The sequence below is a fragment of the Macrobrachium nipponense genome, chromosome 7 (assembly GCF_015104395.2).
Source record: "Macrobrachium nipponense isolate FS-2020 chromosome 7, ASM1510439v2, whole genome shotgun sequence".
NCBI lineage: Eukaryota > Metazoa > Arthropoda > Malacostraca > Decapoda > Palaemonidae > Macrobrachium > Macrobrachium nipponense.
The window spans coordinates 107,173,075-107,183,855 of record NC_061109.1 but is presented as its reverse complement, the minus strand read 5'-3'; the positions used below and the strand labels follow the sequence as shown (position 1 = coordinate 107,183,855).

General features: G+C 33.8%; 1 pseudogene; it reads left to right on the top strand.

Moving 5' to 3' along the window:
• The window catches only part of LOC135217668 (uncharacterized), a 79,693-nt pseudogene extending 70,913 nt beyond the window's left edge, over window positions 1-8,780 (top strand).
• The last annotated feature ends 2,001 nt before the right edge of the window (window positions 8,781-10,781 follow it).

The following is a 10,781-nucleotide window of genomic DNA, read 5'->3' as shown; positions in this document are numbered from 1 at the left end:
ATGGGCGGATTGAGGAATAGATACTATATGCTGGACTGGTCTGATAATGCTGAGTAAGGTAGTCATGCTGATAGTTTGTTTTTGCAAATTTGAAATAATCAAACCCTCTATTCAGTAGCAAATACTCTGCTCTATGGCAAGGGGGAGTTAGGAGTAATAGCAAGCCCCTGTGATTATATAGTTGTTATTGAACAGTCAGAATTTTCTTTAGTTCCCTAGATGCAATGAATCTGCACATATATCATTGTATTGCAACCCAGATGGCTGAGTTGTTAGATATCAGTTTATCTATCTTCTCATGGGCAGTGGTCCACCTCCTTTAGAACTAGTTTTTTTCTAGGGAGATGGTCAGGTGGGTTAACTCCCAGCCAATTTAGGATGTCTGCACCTCCCTCCAAGTATAAGTCTATCCTATTGTTAAGGCCAAAGGTTTGTTCCACATATGAACAAATGACAAATTTTAAATCACTGTATTTTTCATAGCTAACAAACCTGAGGTCATAAAGTGTACTGGTCACCTCTAGCCATCCCGCTCTGCATTTTCTTATCTCCTGGGTTGGGAAAAGACTGGGTGTCACGAGGTTGAATGCGCAGCCTCTGACCAACTTTCACCTCGTACGTGCAGGCGTTGCCAGATCTCACAGATTCCTTACTTTACAATCTCAGATTGTTTTAACTGGTTACCAGCTGGCATTTGGAAAATATCCTATTGTTAAGACCTTAGGTTTGTTAGCTATGAAAAATAGATTAAAATTTGTCAGTTTGAAGTTAATTCAAGTTGCATCTCTTTACTGGTACCAGATTCTCCAACACCACTATATCGCTTATGAGGGAGAGACTTCCTTAATTCTGCTGGTGGTGCAAGCATCTCTAGGTATCATTTACATAGTTGTTGGAATATGTCTAGTCTAGGTTTAACCGGTCAGATATCTTTCCCATGGTGCGTGTCTTTATCCATGTATACTTATATGAGATGGTTGGAGATCTAGTTTTCAAGTGTTATATTTGATTCTTATTGCCAAATTGTCATATTACTACAGTAAATATGAATCTCATGAGAATACACCTAAACTACTAAAGGCCTCTTCTTAGTCATGAACACTTGAAGTACCATTGAGACTGAAGTATCAGAATCAAACATAAAAAACTCCCACTCTCCACATGAAATTTTAGTATTCCCTAGATTCAGCTGAATAAAGGAAATACAGTAGTATACAGTTCCATAGGGATGAGGGCCAGTTTTTACATATATAAATGCTATGACGGTTCCTGTTCCTTATTGATTCAGGATTATTGTCAGTTTGGAAACTCTTAATGCTTCGGGAGCACCAAAGATCATGTTGTAATGCCACTAGAATTGTTATGAACTTTCCCTATTTGTGCAGTTTCTATTATACTGGTGATCTCACTGCTCAGTCCTATATATTTGGCATGACTTTAACAATAAAGAAGACTAGCAACTACTTTTGTATCATGGTGGTTTAGTTTACCATTGCAGTGCTTAGAATCCTGCACCACAGGAAGTACTGGCCTCCATCTTCCTTTATTGTTATTACCTTCCATTCAAAACTTTCTTCTCAAAATATTTAAGAACCTGAGAGCTATGACATATCTGAACGACTTACCAGCTTGACATATAAAGTGCCTCAGATCTTTTTTAAGTTATTTTATTAGACTGCTGTATATGTGATCTGCTAACAAATGTTTGACCTTTTTATAATTTATGATAGTGATATATACATATATATTCATAGGATGTTGAGATTCAACCTCTTCTCGGATTGTGGTCTGGCAAGGTACTCTTCCTGATGCTAAGTGATGGCAGCAAGCTGCTACATCAACTCAAACCCTCTGTGTGTGTGTGCGTGTGTGTGTGTGTGTGTGTGTGTATTAGTGATGACATGTATATAGTGAACAATTACAAGTGTAAACAAATGATAATGCATGATTGAGATTTTTTTTTATCCTTGTTTTAGACATCCTTTCATGTCAACTAAATACTCATATATATATATATATATATATATATATATATATTATATATATATATATATATATATATAATATATATATATATATATACATAGATATTATGTTTCTTATTTATGGTGAAGAGAAAACAAGAAAAGTAATTATCTTGGAGACATGACTCAGATACTTGCTCATCATAAAGACAACACGTAAATAATGTTTATAGAATGGGCAAGGATTTTATGATCAAAGATCTTGACTGTTAATGAATAAGTGAATAAGAAATGGTGCAGCAGCATTGTCAGTGTCAGGTCAGTGGCTTCCTCTTATTATTGTGGAAAAATAAGGAATAGGCCAACTGAAGATATGGAAAGATTACTTATCACATAGATGAAAGATCAAATACAAAAGTTGACACTGCTTCAGCCTACTTACAATAAAAACAAATAAGCATTGTGCCTTTTTGATAAACTTGAAGAGCATACTTATGATCCTTCATATATATATATATATATATATATATATATATATATATATATATATATATATATATATATATATATATATATATATATATATATACATACAGTGGACCCCCCGTATTCGCGTTCTCCAGATTCGCGGACTCACACATTTCGCGGATTTCTCTGGGGAACGTTTCCCCGCATTATTCGCAGAAATTCGCGCATTCGCGATATTTTTCTATATAATATCCACAAATTCCTGGTTTTTTTTTTTTTTATGAATTTTATCATAAAATGCACTTTTTGTGATAAAACTATTAAAAAAACCAAGTAAGAACATTTTTAGTGGGGGTTTTTCTTGAGTTTTAACTAACAAAATAGGCTGTTTTTAGCATTTTTTATAGGGGTTCCAAACATTCGTGGGTTTTCTAACTATTCACGGGGGGGTCTGGTACGCATCCCCCGCAAATACGGGGGGACCACTGTATATACAGAAATCATAAGTGGTTCCAATACTTAAGAAGGCATCATAACTTTCATAATGTGAAGGTTAGCTAGCCTTGAGTTTATGCTAGACTGTATTTACATTTATCAATAGACCAAGACAATGCAAGGATTCAAGGCATACTAACACCTTGTAGTGTTTGCTTTTGAGTGGAAATGCTGCAGGGTTTCTTGCTCAAAGCTTTTTCATAATAGTATACCAACTTACTACCGACCCTATAGCATTCAAGAGTGGGGGGACCAGGCAGATGTGTCCTTTTGCTATTGCTATAACAAAAAGTGTAAATGATGTAAGCATAACTTGACTGTTTTTTAACTATTTTATTCTCCAGCTCATTAAAACATCCCATTCAACATTCATCTTGTTTTGTGAAGTGCTTCAGGAATCCTAAGCTGTTGGCAACATTTACTCTGATGTAAAGTGGTGTTTTAACACTAAACATAATAGAAATTATGTAATCAATGGACCAAGGAATAGTAACCACATTCAGAGCATACTACTTACACAAAAAGTTTGTCCAAGTGGTTGATTTGATGGATTTGGATCTGAACAATCCAAATGCTGTAGCATTGAAGTGAGTCACAAAATAATGCATGAATGTCATTTGGAAGAATGTTTGAAGACATTTTTGAACTTTCAAAAGCTTTAACAATGATGCCACTATTTGATATTACTGATTGGGAAACAGCCAGAATGAAATGAGTGAAGAGCGTATGAATTCATGAACTTGTTGGTGTTGAGAGTGAAGAGCTTTCCCAGCGAGCAGTAGTACCTGATACTATGGTGGTGCTGATAGTGAAAAAAGGTTTTCCAATGAGCAGTAGACTGATACTCTGGCACCAAGAAATAGCAAAAAGACTGACTGAAATGCCTGCTATCAGTAGCAGCACACAGATGTTAGAAGAAATAGATGCCAGTTACAAGAAATTTCTAAGGGCTGACAGGCAAACCAGGATGTTCCTTGTTGTTACAGAGAAATTTTCTATTTAACAAACAAACTAACAAATTGAACTAGGTTACTGCTCTAGCTTAAGAGCCATGCACTGAGGCAAAACAAGGCCATTCAGCACTTTCATTGTTTTTAATTTGTTTAAAACTTTTCTAAATTATATATCAGTTTAAAAAAAATTAGGTTAAATACTATTTCTGTGGAAAATTTCTCCTCTAGTTATGTAAGCAACAACTCCATACAGTACTTTTCAATGAAATTTTGTACAACCTCAAATCTCAAATATACTTCCTAAAAATATTTCTCTGTGTAAAACAGGTAATAATGTAATAGTACCATTTCCTTTAAAAGTAAAAGTACAATATCAGTATTTTCTTTACAAGACTGTTCATAGTAATTTACTTATGGCAATGCTATGCAATGAATTTGACCTTCTTATCTGCTGAAATATATACGTTTACCGGTAAGTGAATCACAAAAATATGGAACTGGTGAAATATGTACAATCTGGTAATATATGCCACACTGTGATATATCCCCTTTCCTTCAGTACTTTACATTAAATATGTGAGTAGAATGATTATAGACAATACTCATTCAAATCAAGTTGAGGTCTATTATTTAACCACCACTAAGTATATTAGTGCTCTAGTGCTACTTACAAGTGGCAACAATGCACTGCATTCTACTAGCTCTTTTTGAGCATCATTAACAGAGAGAAATTGATGAACCCTTTGCTTTAGCATCTCCACCATCCAACAATTAATTTATGTTCAATGATTTTTACATTCTTATATATATATATATATATATATATATATATATATATATATATATATATATATATATATATATATATATATATATATATATATATATATATATAATCATTTTTAACATGACTGTTTTGTGCATTCAGTTAAATTTTCTTGTTATTCGCTGTTCCATTGTAAGTACTTAGTAGAGTGGTGGCATGTACGGTATGATAAAAATAATGCTGATAACTCCTACATCACATAAATGTTATTTACTTCCACCGTTTTTGTTTTTATGTTTAACAAAAACATCTTGAGAATGGATAAAACAGATTTTCAATTTAGCGGAAACATTTACTAAAAGAGTCCCTTCCAGATGATATTTCAGTAAATGTAGATGATTTCTAGGGAAAATTGTCTCAAATCTCTGTTCATACTCAGCAAAACTGAATATTAATCTGTTGGGGATACCCAGTGAATGTTTTGACTGAGTTTCATCTGAATACATTATTGTTGTGAAATTCTGCTTACTTGTGTAGCTGGAAAAAGAGAATATGAGAATTTTATATTCATGTTTTTTGTCAGGATTCTTTCTTATGGCTAAAAATATGCTCAAGCTTGTGTACAAAAAACCCAACTGATGAAAATGTTTTCACTGCATATTCTGTAATCTATTACTTACACCCTTCTTTTATTTGTAATTGTTGATTTTTTTAAATTTTCAAATTAACCAGTATGCTGTAAAATACAGTATTATTTCAGGGAAATGAACAGGTACACTGTGAGTAAACAATATCTGAGATTTTTTTAATGTTTTCAGAATTTTGATCTGGTGACTGGCCCAAGGAATGGAATTTGCGAAAAACACTTTGCGCCTGATGACATTAGGAAGGGGAAAACTTCAAGTTTGAAGAAAACAGCTGTGCCTGTCCACCTAATTAAGCAAGACTGAAGGTTCTCAGTTGGTGAGGGTTTGATGCTGAGTAAGGAAGTCAGGACAGATATCACTGTAGGCGAGGATTTAATGTTAAGTAAGGGACAAAAAGTAGCATAGTAGTGAGAGGGAAAATTAAAATTCTGATGACAGATTGTGTAGTAGCACAATTAGGTGCTTATTTAACCAATTCTTCTTGCCTGGCGAAAGAAGAAAGGTAAAAGAAAGAGGGTTTCTGCAACATCATTTAAATGATGATGACAAGTCAGTGAAGTAAGTTTGTTTTGTTTGTGGTAAGAGGGAAAGAATCATAATTTGGTTTCTACAATTTGGAAACTCAAGACACTAGTTTTGCTACTAGCATAAGTCTTTTGACAAGGATTGTGGGCAAACCAAAACGGGAAATTTTTATTGTTAGTTTTAAAATCTGTTCTGTTTGTATTAACCTCATCCATGAAGTTTCCAGCATAGAAGAAAATTTAAAAATGAAGAAACAAACAATCAAAGATATGTTTGAAACAACCCTGCTTGCCTATAAAGAAAAAATAAGGTCTGCAACAGATAGATCAAGTCCCTCAGTTATACAGTCTCATGATGTCAATTACCAAGCATCACCACATAGCAGTGAAAAGGTGTCTCTTTGTTACAAGCCCCCAAACCAGTCAAGATTAAGCTCTAGAAGACAAATTGCCTCTAAAGAATATTATTGTTCTTCTTGTAAAGAATCATACCAAAGTCTTGCACTGTGGGTTCAGCACTGTTCAAAACACACAGATAATGATGAAACTAAGATTGCTGACAATATAAAAGGCTCCCACAGAATAAAAAGAAAGAAAATTGGTGTTCATAAATGTGATGAACTGTGACAAAACCTTTAGCAACAGATTGTCTCTGCGTGCACATGCTCCAGCTCATCAACAAGGTACGGAGTGTAATATTTGTGGCCGTTACCTGAGCACAAAGGCTAGACTAAAAGCCCTTCCATTTGAAATTTAAAATGCATGATATTGGGGAACAAAGAGAAAAATAAAGAAATTGAGTGTAATGATTGTAAGAAATCTTTTTCAACAAAAGCAGGATTACGATATCATCGTAATGTAATCCATCATGTAGGCACAAAGTATGTTTGTGAACAATGTGATAAAGTATTTTATTATCATGTACCTTACAAAAGTCATATGCTTTATGCGCATGGTGAAAAGAAGGTTATTTGCGAAACTTGTGGGGAAAAATTTTATACTGTCGCTAAGTTGAATATTCATATTAATGCTGTACACAGAAGTGCAAAGTCATGGGCTTGTAGAGAATGTAAGTCTAAATTTACTACTGATACTGCATATCGACATCACATGAATGTGAAACACCTAAAGATTCAGCATACCTGTGATTACTGTGGTTCAAATTACCGTAAAAAATCATCCTTAGTTACTCATCTTTAAAGCATTCCATTTCATCTGCCAGTTATGTAGAGAAAGATTTTCTCGGACAGATGACTTGAAAAAACATATGTCTGAAGTTCATGGTAAAGAAATTATATTAAAAGGAAAAAGAAAACACAACAACCAAACTACACAAAAGAGACGTGAGGAGACAATAATAAATCAAAAACCAGAACAGGAAGAAACAGTCCAACAGAATGAACATGTGCCAATCTATTGTTATCAATGATCTTTTGATTGCAGCTGATTCGTACAATAATGGTGGTCTTCAGTCTTTCACGTTATCAGAATGTGAAAAATTGCCAGAAAAACAAGATTACTCCACTGGTGAGGAACTTAAGGTTGAGCCTATGGGTATTATAGATACAACCTCAGATCTTCAGTCAGTTGATGCGGTGCAGTTTGATACAGTAGAGTCTTTACAAATAAAAGCATCCCCAGACCAAATTGAAATGGCCCCTGGGGTGTCGCTCATCAAGTGGCAAATCTTGGGGATATGGAAATTTCCCAGAGTGACACTCTCGATTTGAAAACCAGCATGCTTGCAGATGCTGCTGAGCACATGTCTCATGACAGTCAGTTAGATAATGAAGATAATATTACCAGCCGGTTGGGTGTAGAGACCCATCACCTTACAGCAAGTGAGCTTTCTGTAGGTAATGATCTAGGTTCATCAGATCACACGCTGGATCCCTCAGATCATTTGGAGACACCATGCCATTTAGAAGTTACAGGCACCTTGGATGCTGCTGCTCACCTTGAAGTCACACATCAGTTAGATACTTCTCATCAACTTCAGGTTGAAAGCAGAGGGCATTTGGAGGTTCCTAGACACCTTGAACCCGACAGCCATATGAATGCAACAGATACCCTTGAAGGTGTTAATACTCTTGACTCAGGAGACAGAGAAGTCAGATCCTCGTTGTCTTGAAACTTCCAACACCCTAAAGACATCCGAACACCTTGAACCAAAGGGTCATCTTGATATTTCATCCCATATTGGTGATGGAACACTTGACCCCAGCCGCCTTGAAGCAACAGACCAGTGTTCATTACCATCAATGATAAGTCAGATAGACAATCAGGTGACTGAAGAAATAGCCTCTCACATGAGTCCTCACATACATGATATTGAAAGTGATGTTGATAATGAAATTACTTCACATATGAGGACAGACATTCATGATATTGCTTCAGAAGTCAGTTCACAGATGGTTGACCCAGTTAGTGAAGATATGGCAACACATATGCAAGCTCAAATTGATCAGATATCTGCTAATGTGGATGAAGTTGCTGATGATATGGTTACACAAATTGATCCTGGCATTTCAGCAATAGGTGATGAAGTAAGTAACCAAATTGTGGACCATGTAGAAACACGCATTAGCCCCAACATTGATCCAAATATAGTTCAAGAAGACAGAGACATGGTAGACCAGAGTTTAGATAAGCATTGGAAAAAATGGACAGTGGTGGAATTAGAGCCCTTTTTTCTGTTACCTTAGATCAAAAAAATGTTCAGTATCAATATGTAATGTATATTTCTGCTTCAACTGAAGATAGTAATCAAGGAGACTAAGAGCCGATGTACTTAGACCAAATTATTTTTGCTGTCTTCAACAGTACCTTTAGGCACCTCATTCCTCACACTCATAATAGCAGAAATTTGAAAATGAATTTAGGGAAGGTAATTCAGAAAATGTGGATAAACAGCAAATAGACACTTGCTCATACTCTTACTCTGGTAGGTTTATTCCTTATTGTAACCCCATTGCCACTTTCACCAGTCCCCTTAGATCTGTTGATAGTTCAGTAACTGAAGTTTTATTATAGATCACTGAAGGAAGTAAATACTTAAAATGCAAGTTTCTATGTACAGTTTTTTAAATATTATGCCAAACTAGACCTGGGTTATTTTTATATCATCCCCTTTCCTAATTTTACATATATTTGTGCATGAACTGTTGACATTAGGAACATGTTGGTTCTGAAATTATTTCTTTGGTTTTTACATATACTGCTTATTACAATGAAAAATTTATAATGTTTAAGTACAAAAAAACAAGTAATTACTGATATTGTTGAACCATCTTAAAATTTATCATGTTATGGGAGCTTAAGAGCACTAGACCACCTTAACAAGATACATTTTTAAAAATTATACGCAAATATTTAATGTTCCCCATGCCAATAATTCAATAGTTATTATGATTTCTTTGTTGTAAAAAGAAATGTTTCACACTATAGAATGGATTTGACCGGATACCAAGTGCAAGGCAGAACCACTTAGACCTTTAGTGATAAGGATAATGCAGTAGTACTATTAGGAAGACAGAAAACACTTCTTCCCAGTACACTAGGTTATTTTTTTGTTTTTGCATGAATGACTAGACTTCCAACATAAGTGAGTTAGAGTGTATGTAAATATGTTTGGATCAGTACACTATTTTTGAAGATTAGGATCAACCATTGTACATCATAATGAACCAGAGGATGCTTTCCAAAAAGAGAAGGATGTATGTACAGGTGTCAAGAGAATTCCAATATTAGTATGTAATGGAAAATGAAGAAGTACTTCATAATTTCCTTAATTAATTGTGTAGGAATGCATTTGAGACTGGAGTAAAATACGTCCTTAATCCATGAAATTTAATGCCATGTTCATGCAATTACTGCCAAGTTAAGGTTTTTGTAGGTGATGAGCATAGAGAAAGAATAGGAGGATATGTAGAACAACGTTACAATCATGTTTTCAAATTTATCCAAAGCTATGGGGAAGAGTGCTAGTGAGTTTGTATAATGAAACAGGTTAAAGTTTAGTCATATTATGTGTATTTCTCTAAGTTGGGTATTTGAGTACAAAAGACTATCAACATATGTAGAGCATGATCATTAACAGAGCATGAAGCAAGAATGGAGTATGTACATTATATGTATTAAAAAATCTGCAAGATGCAGTACAGTATTATTGTGCAAGTACTATATACCTACCATGCATGTAAAAGCAGACACAGCTGTTTGTGCATGCCTGTAGTGGTGAATATGAGCTCACCAATACCTGGGCAATAGTCAAACCTCATGTATTTGAGGAAGATCTGTTGAGTTCCCAGTTTCTATGGTAAAATACCTGACTACCAAAAAGTCCTGTACAGTAATATTGGATGTATTACAAACAGTTTCAGTGAACTGTTTAATCTATTGTATTGCTTTGCTCTGTCCTAATTCAGTTTAATTTCATTTTACATTATTTACATCATACTGTATGTAAATAAATGTGTACTATATATATACACATGTACTATATGTATGTATGTATGTATGTATGTATGTATGTATGTATATATATATATCTATATATATATATATATATATATATATATATATATATATATATAATATGTGTGTGTATATATATATGTGTATGTATATATATATATATATATATATATATATATATATATATATATATATATAATATAAATAAAGGGTTTTTTGCCACGAAGGAAAAAAATGAAAAAAGCGAGATAGCCAAGTACTTTCGGTCCTGTTTCGGGACCCTTTATTTATTTTTATTCATAGCATCACGTTTTATATACTTCGTGATCAAGTTATTCATATAATATGATATATTATATATATATATCTTATAATCATATTATATAGTTATACTACTTTATATGTACCTATATTATTATATATATATATATTATATTATATATATATATATATATAATGGTATATATTATATAATATATATATATTAT